Below are 15511 nucleotides of genomic sequence, written 5' to 3'. Positions count from 1 at the left end.
GGGGGCTTGCATACCTGGGGATTTGCATGGTTGGAAGAGCAAGTCATTGTTATCTCAGGTGGCTCTGGACAAGTCCTTGTCATGTGAGGGACAATCTGGTTCCCAGGAGACCACTGCTCCTGCTTAGGGGGGCAGCTCAGTTCCTGCCGTGGGGTCGGTGCTTCCCTTTAGTGGAGTGAGCGCATCATGGGGTAATCTGTCTGCTCCTGAAATCCAAAATGAAGACAGATGCCAAGCTCTAGCCTGCTTTCAGTTACCCACTGGGCATGTGCACGCCTCAATGATGAGTCAGCGCCTTAGCAAAAGCAGTTTCTAGTTCTCTGTCCTAGGGTCATGTGAGGGCAGAGGCAGAGATTACGGTGGTACAGATAGAAGCCAAGGACCACCCAAAGATTGCCAGTTGTCACCAAAACTGGACAAGGCAAGGTTCTCCTTTACAAGTTTTAGAGGGAACATGGCCCTGTCGATGTCTCGATTTTAGACTTCCAGCTTCCAGAAATGGGAGACAATAATTTTTTTTTCATTTTAAGCCACCCAACTTGTGGTACTTTGTTATAGTAGCCCCAAGAAATAAATATACATCTCAAGAGTCACTCTGAAAGTCAGAGGTCAGAGTCAAATGTTTCCTCTTCTATGCAGAAGCTAGAGAGAAATGAGGAATTTAAAAAAAAAAAAAAAGATATGTGTAATATGAATTGTAGTGCATTCTGCTGTCACATATAACAAATTAAAATTTTTAAAAAAAGAAAAAAAATGGGCCTGGAGGAATCTCATGACCACAGAAGGGAGATCAAATGGAGTAGAGGAAGAAGCAGGTGGCGGAGGGAGAGAGATGACAAAGGGAAGAGGAGCAGAGTAAGATTCACCAAGCTGTATCATGTGCATGTCTGAACATATCACAAGGGATTCCACTTTTATGTATAAATATAATACACCAATTAAAAATCATATCATAAAAAATTAATATCCTGTTTGCAAAATGTTATCAATTGTGGGAAGTGGGTAAAGGGTAGATGGGATTTCTCTCTATTATTTCAAATAACTGTATATGAATCTATAATTATCTCAAAATTAATACAACTTTTTTTTTAAAGGCTAAAATTAAGATTTCAAAGGCTAAAAGAAAAAAAAAAATAAAAGAATAACAATTTCCCTAAAGTGTCCCAAAGGCCTAAGAAATCAATGGTTGGAGACTCACTGACCTAGAATATTACTTAGAAGAAGTGATCCTAACAAAAATATGTGCTGGTCCCTTTTCTACCCTATTCTTTTGTGTCTACTTATTCCAGTCTACATTCAGGTATCCCTGAAGAAAGGAAGAAGTTGAACACTCAGATCATATTTCAGAGAAAAACCTCTGTAGGGCTCAGACGAAATTAAAATTCCCAAATTGTTTGTTTGTTTGTTTGTTCGTTTGCTTCTCTTTTCCTAATTGCCTGTTTTTCTAGATCCCGATTCCTCCTGCTGAGAATAGAAACTAAGAAACTGCATGGGCAGGCACCAGCCGGGGTAGAAAACCAGAATTCGTGCGTGATTCTCTATCCCAGCCTGGCTGGATCTCCATAGGCATGTTTCCTGCCTTTTGTCCCTCTGTGCCCTCTTTCCTCTCACAAAAGTTGTTCACACCCCAAAGAGCCCCTGAAGTAGAGATTTGGGGCATAAGTCTCCTGTCTTCCTCGGCTGGCTTGAGTACACCTGTTTTCTTCCACCAACTTCCCTCTCCTGAGTGTTGGTTGGAGGGTGAGCAGTGGAACCTTTGATTCTGGCTGGGTACCATCTAAGGTTTAGTTGTCTGTGACGACTTCTTCCTCTCTCTCTCGTCACCTGCCAGTCAGTCAGGCTGACCACCCATTTGTCTGGCAACAGAGAACTCCTCAGACCCTCACCTCACCACCTAATCTGCGTGGAACAAAGGGCCCGAGGGCAGTCTTCTCTCTTTTCTGGAGAGTGTACCCTTGTGAATGGCAGCAGAGAATCCAGAGCTGTCATCCCTTGGATTCCAGCAGAATGAAATTAAGTGGGAGGGCAGCAGCGGGTTCCAACACACCTGACAGAACTGAACTGTCTTTCAACTAAAATGCCTCTGGCTCATCCTTCTGTCAGCTGAATAGGGCATTAACACCAATTGCCACCAGTAAAACTAGGAAGAACAGCGGATGCTAAAAGCATGGTAGTCCCAGGAGAAGAGGAGGGTGTTGCTGAGGACAGGTGGCCCTCAGGACTCCAGGGAATGGAGGATGGTGGCTGCCTCACCCAAACAAATCCATTTCTTCACCCAGGTTTGATAAACAGCTTAGATGCTGAGAGTGTATTTCTTTCTTTCTTTGTCCCTTCTTGGTGGATGGGTGGGTTACCATGAAAATTCAGTAATTCAGGAAGCTGAATCTCATTACTGATGGGGAACAGGTCCATTTGTAGGATCAGAAATTTTGCCAGGAAGGTTACCAAAAGAAATGTGGAGGTGGCTTCAGGTGGTGACGTGAAGTCCAAAGTATCTACAACACCCAGTGTTCAGCCTTTGGAACACCAGCTCTTTGCCCACACTCTGAAATGAATCGCAGGTAAAGCTCGCAGTTCCGTAAGACATAAGGAGATCCCCATCGTCTTGTAATTAGGAACCTTGCCAACAGCCCAGAACAAAGCCAGAGCTTAATTTTGGATTTAAGCAGCACAAATTGCTTAAGGAGGTTTGGGAATACTGAGGGACTTTGATAATTCCCTTATATTGTACTTATGTCTGTAGTTACAGGAAAGAAATGAAAGCTCACTGGAAATTACTAACCTGTAGTCCTAATTCCCATACCTTGAGACATTGGGAGGTGGTGATGGACAGACACACATCCCACCATCAGAGAGCAGCACAGAACTTCAGGGACCTCTCAGGGAAGCCAACTTCCTACTTCCAGTTGACAAGTGGACTTCACCAGCTGCCCAGGCAGATCTAAAACACTGACCATGTCTCTGGACCCCAAGTCAGTGTTCTTCAACTAAATTTCTGTTAGCCACCTTCAGGCTGCATGACCTTGGGCAAATCACGGAACCTCTCCAATCTTTGTTTTCTTATTCAAAAATGAAGATGAGGACAGAAGCTCAGCGTGAGATCCCTCTCCGTAGACAGGACTTCCTTTCTGTGAGTGGGACCCCCTCTGCAGAGAATAAAGACATGATGTAGGCCCCAGCATTCCTGAGTTCCTGATAGAAAGACAGTAGCCAAAATACACAAACTTTGGGTCTTTTTTTAAAAGACCTTACCTTGCAGAGTGTGACATGGTTAGGAATGCCAGGCTGCTGGGCAGCAGATACATCAGAATTGATTCCATCAGTTTTGCTATCAAACTTCCTGAGAAGAAACTTGGCACCACTTCCCTTTCCCCACCTCCAGGAAGCTCCACCCGCCACTAGCACCTGCCTAAAGGCAAAAGAGAAAGCATGGCGGACACAAGGCACCCCCCCCACCACTGTTCCCATTGCTCATCTTCTAGCCAGACTTGCACCTTAACCTAAAATGTAGGAGCAAGGAGAGTTACTTGCTCCTCCTCAGTTCATTTCCCTCTGTAAAATAATCCCAATAGTAGCTTCCATTTAAAACACTTAACAATAAAGAAGCATTATTGCTGGGTCATCTTTTATCCCAAAGCCAGACTGAGAGTGGATTCCCCTTAAACAGAGGAGCTGGGAGTCCCCTGGCGTAGTGCCTGCCACAATAGGCATCAGCAAGTGTTTATCGACAGAATAAATGAATGAATAGGGAGCATTCATGATTCAAATTATTTAGCAATGTAATCATTTATTTAAAAAAATCTTACTTGAAGCCCAAATGAATTACATAGCCAATCTGGTATCTCTCATTTTACTAGAGATTCTTGAGGTCCCTCTTTGGAGCCTAAGAACAGATAGAAAAACCACAGATATAGAACTATATAGAAGTATGAATTAAATCCAGGGGCACTTTACCGCTGAGTTACATCCCCAATCATTTTCTTTTCTTTTCTCTCTTTTTTTTTTTTTTTTTTTTGAGACAGGGTCTTACCAAATTGCCAAAGATGACCTCCAACTTGCAATCCTCCTGCCTCAGCCTCCAGAGTGCTGTGAGTACATGAATGTGCCACTGTACTGGCAATATTTTTATTCTTATATTTTGCCTTCTATTCTATATGAAAACATCTATTTTTTTTTTAGGCAGGGAAAAAAGGTCAATTGAGTTTGCTCAAAGAATATTATCTTGTTTATACCTCATACATTTACATCAAATTGGAATGTCATTTCCAGAAATTACCATGCAATCACACACATTTGTATATTTTATCATTCCTTGAAGCTATTCCACCTACTTGCTTGTTAGTGGAAGTAGTTGCAAAAACAAGCCTGAAGGCAAAAGGATCCTATAATGGATCCTGACTGTACCAAGATGGTATAATACTGTATCGATCTAAACCGGGAACAACCTTATGGATCCCATAGATTCCAGGTGCAGCCAGGACTCTCAAGTAGTTTCTTAGTTGGATAAAAATAATTATGTATTTTTGTGTGTATGAGTAGGAAGGTAAAAATATATTCTTGTGCTACTTACTGCATTAGGAAAGGGGTTTCTACAACCAATGAATTTTAGTGTTGGAAGGTGTATGAGTCTGTCAGAGCTGCTATAACAAAATACCACTGCCTGGATATTGCAGAAATTTATTTCACAGTCCTAGAAGCTAGAAATCCAAGACTGAGGTACCAGCAGGGTTTGTTCTGAGGTTTCTCTCCTTGGCTCTTAGAAGGTCATCTTCTCATCATCTCCTCACAGGGTCCTCCCTCTGGGTATGCACATGTCTGCCCAAAATTCCCCTTCCTACAAGGACACGGGGTGTATTGGTCACCCTAATGGCCCTGCTTCAACTTAGTGACATCTTTAAAGGCCCTATCTCTAAATAGTCACATTTTGGAGTGCTGAGGGTTAGAGCTTGACTATATGAATTTGGAGGGACACAATTCAGAAATTAAAGATACTTAGTACTAAGAGAAGGGAACTTAGAGACCCTCAACTGTGTCTCATTCAATGGCACAACAGGAGATCCCTGATGTTTATGTATTTCTAAGTAACAAATTCAGTTTACAGACTATGATTTCCTTTGTAAAATGTGGTAAATTTTTATTTTATTTATTTATTTATTTTGCAGTGCTGGGGATCAAACCCAGGGCCCCATGCATGTGAGGCAAGTTGTCTACCACTGAGCTATACCCCCAGCCCTAGAATGGTAAGTTTAATAAAAAAAAGTGATCTTGTTGGATCCTTATGAATGGTTCTTTCAAGTGAGACAACGGAGGAGATCTGGGCTGGGGATATAGCTCAGTTGGGATAGTGAAGTCCAGTTGCTCCTGCACACCAGTGTCAAAGCAGACTCAGTGTGGCCACAGCCCAGTCTATATGTTGATCTGTAGCCTAATTTTTGATGTCACTTGCAAATAACTTAAATCTCTGGAGGTTATATCTGAGATGAAGGTCCATATATTTTAAATCACTTAGAATCCCACCCAAGGAGAGTCAGTCTAACCATCTCTTTATAAGACACCTTCCATCAGTCAGTGAGTAACTGAGCCACTGCAACCTCACTGTTGCTACCCCCAGAGCAAGTGACATGTTCCTCCCAGAATGATGTTCCAAGGTTCCATGCCTCTTTAAAGGGCAGTGGAGCAAAACTCTGTTCCTGATGCCATGAATGTTTCTCAGCATTTTCCATTACCACGGTGCCTGTCAGTATTCTATTTTAACTGGAGAATTTGAATATGGTATAATTAAATAATTATCAAAAATAAAACATATACCATATACCATCATTACAGTAGAACTGAGAAATGAGAAAGAGCGAGAATCCCCTACTTCTTTAGAAAGATATGGAGCAGACTTTGATTCGGATGAGAATACATTTATATTTCTGGTGATGATAGAGAATGTTTTAGAAAGTTTAAATAAGATTTTATTTATTTAGTTTTTTTTTCCAGTCTCTACAAAAGAATTTAAAATAGCCTACCAACAATTTAGGTACAAAGAAATAGTAAAGTCTTAAATACAGGAGGTTGCCCTGTGGTCCCCCAAATAAGGCAGCTTGGTGGCCCTTGGTGAAAACACCAGGTTCTAAGTTATTTTCTGCCAAAACAAATAAAATACCTTACCCAAAGTGTATGAATCCATCTCTACTAGTGCTAGACTTTTTTACAGTTTGCACATTTTTGAAAACAAGTAAGAGATACATGTGACTAAAATTCAAAGGACCAAGAGCCAAGAAATGTATCTACCTTGTCACATGTCCCCTCCCCAAAGGCAAGAATAGCCAACCTCCTGCCTACCCTCTGGAGCTACTCCATGGTCTATGCTCAAATAGCACAGAGGAGGAAGCTGCCTCTCCACCTCCTTTCCTGCATATTATTTTGGTTGCATTTGTAGGAACCAAATTCCAGTTAGTTTGGAGATTTCAAGCATACACACCCTGTCTCCCCTGGGCCTGAGCCTAGAGTCCACAAACACAGAGACTGTCTGGCTTGGCCATCACTCTTGCCTTGCAGAGGACTTGGCATTCACATAAATGCTGAACAGAATGACTGAACGGATGAATGTGCTACGCTCTCTTTTCTCCTCAGTTCTCTGCTCTGCTCTGTCTGTGAGCCCATCTGATTTAGCTTTCACATCTGTCATCTATCAATGAGATAATATTTTCTGCTGCATAATAAAATAACCTTCTCCTTTACCCGTCTTTAAGTTTCCCATCTTAGTTCTTGTAGGTGGCTGCACTCGGGGGTGCTATTTGCTACATTTTGATAGACCCTACAGTCAACCCACCCCTTTCAGATGATTTCCTTCCTTCTTTCTACTAAGGCTTTGTTTTACGTATGAATTATGCATTCCCACCTAGAATCTTGGCTGCTTTTTGACCTCACTTTGGGCTGAAGTCTTAGGGTCATGGGAATTGGAAATCTGAACTGCATGGAATTTCCAGCTGAAGGAAACCAACCTTAGTGTGGAGTCTTGCAGACCACGTGGCCCGACTCCATGAATGGGCTGCTTTGTTTAGTGACTGGCAGGTCTGTGAGGCCCACTAGTGTAATTAACCAGCTCACTCACCCCGTTGATGAGCACCTTGTCAAAGTGGCCGCCACCTGCCAGAGGGTTCTTCAGTCCTCCTACTAGATACCATCAGCCCTCTTCAGGGACCAAACTCACATCACAGAGCTAGCACTGGGGAGACCTTGGGCTAGCTTCTGGAAGAGGTGTAAGGCCAAGCCTAAGTGTCCATAGCCTCAGAATGTCTATTGAAGAGAATTGGATGCAGCTATTTGGTTGGAAGACAGGACCTGAGGCTGAATTTGGGGAGAAAATATCAAATGTCGACATCCTAGAATGGAGACAGGCTGACACTCTGCAGGGCAAGCGAGGTCTCCCCGTGCCCCAGCTCCTGGCCTCCACTGCTGACGCCTCCACGTAACCACCTCAAACAAACCACTGAGTTTTTTGGTTTCACCCCCTCCTGGAATAGTGGTAACTCTTAATGATGACATTGTTATTTTAAGCTTTCAGAATCAACACAATCTTCATAATTCACTTTATTTTAAATAAAGTACATAATAAACATATTTTTATCAGGTGAATATATAGTATTCTAAAGTAGTTAAAAAGTGGGATCTCTATATACATTCCTTCCCTATATATTGGGATGATATATTTTACTTTTTGTGCTGTTTCAGATTTAGCACTTTCAGAAATATTTCTGAGGGTTTTTTTGGTGTTGTTTTTTAATGCTTGTGTTTTATTAGGTTTAATTCCCCCCATCTCTCCCCTTTCCTCCTCGACCCTCTCTGGTTAGTTTGGTCCACCAAAACATGGTTGGAAAACATGAAGGAAACCCTGCTCCTTAGACATCAGTTCACTGAAATCTAAGTCCGAATGTATTCATTTTCACAATTTCAACCAAGATCGGCAGAATGCCAGGGATAGGTTGTCTGTGTTCCAAAGTGAGGAAGATGTCCCATTCAACAGTGAGTAGATAGTCCTCTAGGGCATTTGCTAACCTATCAAAATACATTAAGATTTGCAGACTCTTTTAGGAGGGCCTCTGCTGGAGAACTGATTCTGCAGTTCAAACAAATGGCCACCAGGTGGGGCAAGTGGTACAATCAGGACCAAATCAGGCTGTAACAAAGTTTCTGTGCAACCCTGAAATGTACATTTTATTTTTCCACTGTAGGATTCCCTGTTAGACAATTGACCCTAAATGGTCTTAGTACAGGCTCTCTAAGTAACCTCATTTACCAAAGCTTTGAATAAGGGAAAATAAACGTGAACTTGGAAGTGTGATTATTTGTGCACCTATCTTCCCCATCACATAGGACACCCCTGGAACATCCTTGTGTTCTGAATGGATTGGTGGCACTTAGGAGAGTGCTCACCCTGAAAGGAGCTCAACAAGTACTTGTTGGATTGAGATTTTTGAAACCAAGAATAACCATCTTGCGGCAATCAGATCCTGACTTGATGACACCCTCCCTGATTGAACTCTTTTCTGGGTCCTTCCTTTTGGGGTGTGTCTTCCTGGTCTGGCAGGAGCTGGCATGCCTCCAGGCCTTGTGCTCTGAGAACCTGCCAGCCCAGAGGAGTGGAAAGAATGTGGAGCTGGCAGGGAGAAGTCCTGCTCTGTGGGCCTAGAGCTAGCCATGTGGGCACTAGTCAAAGACAGAGGTTACACTGTGCCCCTTTGGCTTTCAGCATGAAGCCCACCTGTCCAACCAGTGCACAGAAAAAAAAAAAAGAAAAGAAATCAATAATAAATAGCAGGCCCAACTGACTGACATTGGAGGGGTTTGGATGAATTACAAGCAAGTTGAACTCCCAGCTGGGTGAAGGGGCCACAGTTTCAGTGAGGGCCTTGATTAAGAAGGAAGAGGACATTTCCAGTTGGGATGGGAATGTATGGGAAGACCCTGATGACGCTGGGGATCTCAAGCCCCTAAATTCTGATGAGTCTTTGCTGGTGGAATTATTTGCCCCACTTCCAGCAGAAGCAGCTTCCCCAACCCCTGGGACAGGACCTTCCCACCCCAAGTGGGTCAACCTTGCCAGTTCCTCTGAGAGAGCATGGTAATGACCTCTTCAGGTGCCCACCTGTAAGACCCTAGGGATTCTCCTCAGGACCACTGCCATCTCTCTTGGCTTCTAGGCTTGTAACTAGTTCTGGTTCCTCAAGTCCCCAGAGAAAGGTACCAAGTGTGATCCATGATGAGGTGTGCTATTCTGCAAAAGAATGACTTCCTTTTTTTTCAGAGATGGAAACCAGGGAATGAATGTGGGAATGGGCATACTTAGGGGAGGAACGTGAACTTGGATTGGCCAAGTTTACTCCTGTGGGCCCCCAAGAAGGGATTCTGGATTTAGCATCACGGCTTAGAGAGTGGGCAGAGTGCTGACAGTGTGCTTGGTTGGTTGGCTGGAACACGAATCAAAAAGGCCCACTGTGAACTGAAAACACTCATCTCCTTGGGTTTCCTGTAGATGAAGGGATTTCAATGCTTTGGAAGATGGGAAGGTGTGATACCACGGAATGTATATTTAGTCTTTCTCTTGTTTCCTGGCCTGAAACTCTGAACATACTTAGACTCTCCAAAGTGATAGACTCTTTCCAAGTTAACGAGTCAATGAATGGCGGGAAGTCCCTTGGCAACTTCAGGATCATGAATGGCCAAGGATTCAATCAATCGCGCATACGAAATGAGTTCTCCATAGACGCGCAGAGAGCTTTGGATACCTGAAGTCCCTGGAGAGTGGTGAGCCAGAGTGGGTGTGGAAGCTCGGCCCCTCTTCTCCACACCTTGCCCTGTGCGGCTCTCCATCTACATCCTTTATAATAAACTGGTAAACGTGCTTTGCTGCGTTCTGTGAGTCATTCGGGCAAATTAACTGAAATTGAGGTGAGGTTGTGGGAACTTGATTGGCAGCTGTGGGTCAGAAACACATCAAAAGCAACCTGGAGCCTGGGAGCAGCAAATGAAGTGTGTATTGTGGGTGGGTGTGGGGGGGACACAGCCCTCAGCCTGTGGGATCTGATTCTATCACCAGGTAGAAGGTGTCAGAACGGGTGTCCACTGCTGCAGAACGGCTGGCTGGCTGGCGGGTGGGAGAAGGCGCCACACCAGTCAAGGTCACAGAAGTCTCCTGTGGTGATTGAGCTGGGAGAGCTGAGGAAACACGGCATGGGAGTGGATTTGTCATGTGAGACCTACTCGCCCACACTGGGAGGGTCCAGAAGGTGTACCTTTGAGAAATGAGTTGTGAGGGGAGCCCCGGCATGCTGGGAGAGCTCTGTAATAACTCTTTTCTGGAGACCAGACCTTCCAGGGGTAGCCACAACCACTCAACTGACAGTTCTAAATGTAATGGAAGTAGTAGATCCGGGTGGCAGGGACAGCACTCAGTAGCCAACAGTGAGGTGGACCTCGATGGACAGCACTCTGGAGAGTCTGACGCACCCACACTCGTGGCACTCGCTAGATGGTGGTGGTGCTGCCAGAGACGAGGTACATCGGAAGCCTACTAAATCCTTCCTTGATCTCTACAAGCAGAAAGGTTTCAGGTCAAGGGAACCAAAACACAAATGGCACATGTGCAGTTACGACCCATTTAAATGTGTATTTATGTTTAGCAGACATCTGTGTTTTCCTTCCTTTCTTACTTCCTCATCATACAACATAGGATAAAATGACTTTATATCAAAATTTCAGTACTGTTACTTTCACATAAATGACTTGGAAACTCTCAGCGTGGCTGCTAGAGAAGTAAATCAAAGGGCTGCCTAAGCCTGAATCCAACTTAGGTCTTTAGAAGCAACAATTGAACCTCTTTCTCTTGTTCTACCAGGATAGGAAGGATACAGCACTATTTCCAACCAGTTCCCTAATTAAAATACCTTCAGAGTTGTCATTGTTTTTTAAAGTAGTTACTCAGCTGACTAAATAAGATTACATAGACTCAGCATCTCTAGGAAACCATAACAGGTAGAATATGGAGTTAGAAATGTTATTTTTAGCCCATATATTACAGCAAGAGATTAGCACTTGTGAAATTAGATTGTTGAAAAACTGCCTCATGAGGTTACTGAATTTCTTTATAGACCCGAAGATACATGAATCTCTGCACATACACAGATGAAAGTCCACACATTTTTTGTCAGGACAGTCATTTTGCATAAGATTCATTGGTATCTAAAACTCAAATTCAAATTCATTATGTGTTTGTGCCACTGGTGATTTGAATGACTTTGTGATCAATCTCAATTGCATAGGTTTAAAAAAAGATTGTTTATATGATTTTTGTTTGTTTGTTTAGGTATGGGATTAAACCCAGGGATGCTTAACCACTGAGCCACATTCCCAGTTGTATTTATTTTATTTTGTTACAGAGTGTCTGTAAATTGCTGAGGCTGGCTTGGAACCCCTGGAATTAAAGGAATCTGTCACCACACCCTGCTAAGTTTACAAGATTTTTTTTTTTTTTAATCCATGTCCTCATAAGACTAAGCCTTGATAAACAGGTAAAAAGTCCGATAGATAGGCACAAACTATTTTTAAAATAGTTTTCCTAAAGATCAGATTATTTTGAAGTTATAGAAATCATATTATTCTTTTTGTTTCTTTTAGTAACATCATTGTTTGGTGCATTACAATTGTTCAAAATAACGGCCTTTGTTATTACACATTGGTACCTTCACATAACCTAATTTGGGTTATTAGATTTCCCAGTACCTTCTCTTACTCCTCCCTCTCCTCATGTCTGGAAATCACTTATTATCATACCTGGGAAGGACATGAAAAAAGGAAATAAATTGCTGGATGACAGTTCTTCAGTGCCAAGGATCATTCAAAGTATCACCTACAGTGCATTGCTCCAAAATTGGGGCCAGAGACGAGGAAGCTACTCTGGTTAACTGTTGCAGGGTTTGATCAGTTCAATGGATTTTGGTCTTTGTTATATTTTGCCTGTCCCAGATAAAAGTTTTTCAAATGGACAAGCTAACCAGAAAAGCTGCTCCAGTCCCTTCTGTCCAGTCTAGTCTTTCTTACTCTAAGCAAATCATCCTAATGTTCCTCCCCAGCAATGAGGAAACAAAGACTTATGATAGACATAAAAGAAAACTCCATTTTTTTATATCATTTGATACTCAATCCATGTCCATAAACTACTAAAGTGTTAGGGTCTGTAAACAAGTCAGGATGGCGCCTGGCATTTTGCCAGAGGGAGTGGTTTGTGAAGGAACGCCAGGGAGCCTTTAAGTGTGGAGATTCCTTATTGGTTGACTGCTGTATCTAGTTTATGTTGATTAAGATAAGCTGTGTGGAATGTATATATACCCCTCCTGTCCTACAATAAACAGCTCCCACTCCTGCTGTATCAATGTACACAAGTTGCTCCTCACACCCCGGTTATTTTGCTGCAGCCGGACTGTGGCACTAAAGGTTTGCAATAAATCATCTCAAATACTATTTCATCTGTGCTCATAAAAAGTAGACACATTTTAATTGTTGGAACCTTTTACCTCTCTTGGGACCGAGGCCATTATTGGTTGGTGGCTGAGGTGGCCTCATGGGTTCTTCCAGAGCATTTCCGTATACATGACCTGGCTGGATTGGTGTTCGCAGGCTTTTAGCCTCTGCATGGGCTTTTGACCTTCGTGCTGCCTAATGGTTGAATCTGAAATCTTCCTAGGCCCCTTAGTGATAGTGACGTATCTGCCCCTTCTTCGTTCTTCCTACTGTCTCTTCCTACTCCCTCCTTCTATCACTATATAAACTTGTCCCTGACAAAATAAAGTTGAGACTGTTGCACCTTCTTGGTTGTCTCCTCTCCCGACTCAGTGTGATTGTGGGCCAGGTTGGGTGGCAGGCCAGGTTGAGATACTTACCCTCTAGCTCAGCCCAGGAGAAGCTAGTGTGCTTCACTACCTCTGTCAGAGGGTGGTTCCCACAGCTGGTGCCTTGGAGAGGACAGGCTGATCCTGCCTGCCTCCCGTGTACCCTTTGTCACAGGGAGCGACATTAATGTGAGACCAAATCAAATCCAGGGATAGACATTAATAGAATATCTCAAATAAGTATTTAATAAAAAGGCTAGCAAATTCAGGGTCTTTAATGAAACTTTAATAAAATTTATGAGACAAGGAAACTGAAAGCACAATATTTTCTTAGGAACTTTTCTGTTTGGTGTTATCTTCTTTACAACATAGAAGCTTTTCCTAAGAATGCAGGGAGTATGAAATTTCTAAGGCTCTCTTGCTGTTTTCTCCATTAAACCCCTGTCTTAAGAATCTTGAATCTATATTAATCTTTGTAATTTTCTGGCTACCTATATAACATGTTTTTCTCCAGCATGCAGTGAGGTCGCTGTTTCCAAGAGCTCTTCAATTCTGAAATATAAGAAGTGTGTTTCCAGGCATTGAAACCCAAAGGCTCACCTAGACACAATGGAGTGAGCAGAATACATAAAAATCTCTCCTGACAAATCTGAACTCTGCTTTTCCCAACCATGTGAAGTCTATTGGAAGAAGATTCCAAGTAATTTGGCACGTCGAAGCAAAATATATACTTTGATATTCTTCTCAGGAGTTAGCCATGTTATGTTGCAGGAAGGCAGATTTTAGTGCTGAATTTCTGATTGTATCCCCCCAAAAGTTGTTCCAGGCATATCATGCAAGAATGTAACCTCCAAAAAATAAATTATAAAGGGAGAAAATTAGACTTCAGAAGGCTGGATAATATTTGCATGTTCATGCATTTTACCACACATCAGACCTTCTTCCTTCTTCCTTGCTCTGATGTGAAGCATGTGCTTTCATTTTTCATTTTGGCTTAACATGTTATCATTTAATAATAATTCAGTAAATATACTTAGAACAAGAAAGTCACCTAATGACTCATGTCTTAGGGATGGTTTCAAAAAAAATTAATTGTGCATTTTGTACCATAGAGTATTCCCAGTGTTTCCTAGAATTGTTGCAACTGATGCTGGAAGCTTCGAAATAGAGCAGAAGGCATAAGGTCTGTGGCTTGTGACCCTTCCCAAAGTATGTAAGATCGGTAGACATTGAATGCAAACAAAAAACTATGCATCATTGAAGTTTTTCCTGTCACTAAAATGCTAGCAGAGCTCAAGGAATTGTGAGTCCCTTTTTCTGTAGTACAGGAAAAATAAGAAATTTCAAGACTTGAGTTACCTACAATTTCTGAGAACGTACCTTGGTACTTAGAAGGTTCTCAACTTAAAAACACAAAAAAAAGAAATGTCATCATTTTCCATAGCATTTGGAAACTTTCCATAGGTTGGAAACTTTACTCTCAGAGGTCATCAGTTCTCAGATATTTATATGTTTTGAATACTTAGCCAATCTGACTTTGGGATGCATCTTCCAGTTGTTGTCTCAGTGATTTTGTTCATGCCTAACAACTGATGGCATCTTAATTTTGGTAAAATAATGTAAATGTTAAGGTGAAATTTAGAAATAAGAAAGGAAAAGCTGATATGGGTAGCTACTGGGTGTTTTGTCTTCCTTTTTTTTATTTTTGTAAAGTGAAACAAAAGATAAACCAAAAGTTTCTATCTTAAGTTAGGTAAAATCAAAGAGGAGAAAAAAGAAGATAATATAGCTAATACTTCACTGCCACCTGTAATTTCTAAAACAACTAAGAGCATTTTTATTAAAATTAACTTTGTTGACATGTATATTAAATTATAGAGTAAATATTAAATAATTCAATCTATATTATATTATTTAAATTTACTTTGTTAAATTGTATTAATTTAAATGAAATTTAATGAATTTTTAAATATAAATCATACTATAATTCAAGTTAATAAACAATATCAGTTAATAAAATAAATGTAAATCAAACAATAGTATTAATAAAAGAAATTTAAACAATACTAATTAATAAAGTAAATTTAAATTCGATTAATTTATATTAAATGATAATATAATTTATATTTAAAAATATATTAAATTTAATTTAAATTAATTTTAATAAAAATGTTCTGAGTGGTTTTAGAGACGACAGGTGTCAGAGAAGTATGTGCTATGCAATCTGCTTTTTCTCTTCTCTGATTTCACCTACTTAAGATAGAAACTTTTGATTCATCTTTTACCTTAATTTATCAAAAGTTTGTAACTACTACTATTTTAAGCTTTTCATCTTTCAAAAACTGTTGTTAGCTTATTTCTCTCCCCAACTTGTTTTGATCTACTGTTGTATAAAATGTGTTTATAAGAATTATTGTAGAGCCCCCAATAGTATGTAGATAAACAGTCCAGATATTTAATGATGCATTCTTAGTAATTAACTTTTGCATTGGCAATGGATCATGTGATCCCACTTTGGGGTTGACTCATAAAAATACTCTTCCTTCTGGACATATTTAACATCTGGAAAACTGGATTAATGTGAAGTGACTTTTCTGTAGAAGTGGAAATAAGCAAAATGGATAGGGGTCATAGAA

At 41.2% G+C, this 15511-nt stretch overlaps 1 long non-coding RNA gene across 6 annotated transcripts in view; it reads left to right on the top strand.

Annotated features, from left to right (window-relative positions):
• The window catches only part of LOC143401042 (uncharacterized), a 125322-nt gene that overhangs the window by 66647 nt on the left and 43164 nt on the right, over nucleotides 1-15511 (top strand). For 3 of the 6 annotated variants that reach the window (XR_013155502.1, XR_013155501.1, XR_013155500.1), the window contains exons 3-4: nucleotides 4023-4088; nucleotides 5163-5240. This is a non-coding gene — a long non-coding RNA (uncharacterized LOC143401042). The other 3 variants (XR_013155504.1, XR_013155505.1, XR_013155503.1) reach the window with 3 other exon arrangements.

This window comes from Callospermophilus lateralis, chromosome 6 (assembly GCF_048772815.1).
Source record: "Callospermophilus lateralis isolate mCalLat2 chromosome 6, mCalLat2.hap1, whole genome shotgun sequence".
Lineage (NCBI taxonomy): Eukaryota > Metazoa > Chordata > Mammalia > Rodentia > Sciuridae > Callospermophilus > Callospermophilus lateralis.
The sequence above is the reverse complement of the archived record's forward strand: the minus strand, read 5'-3'. Positions and strand labels throughout refer to the sequence as shown.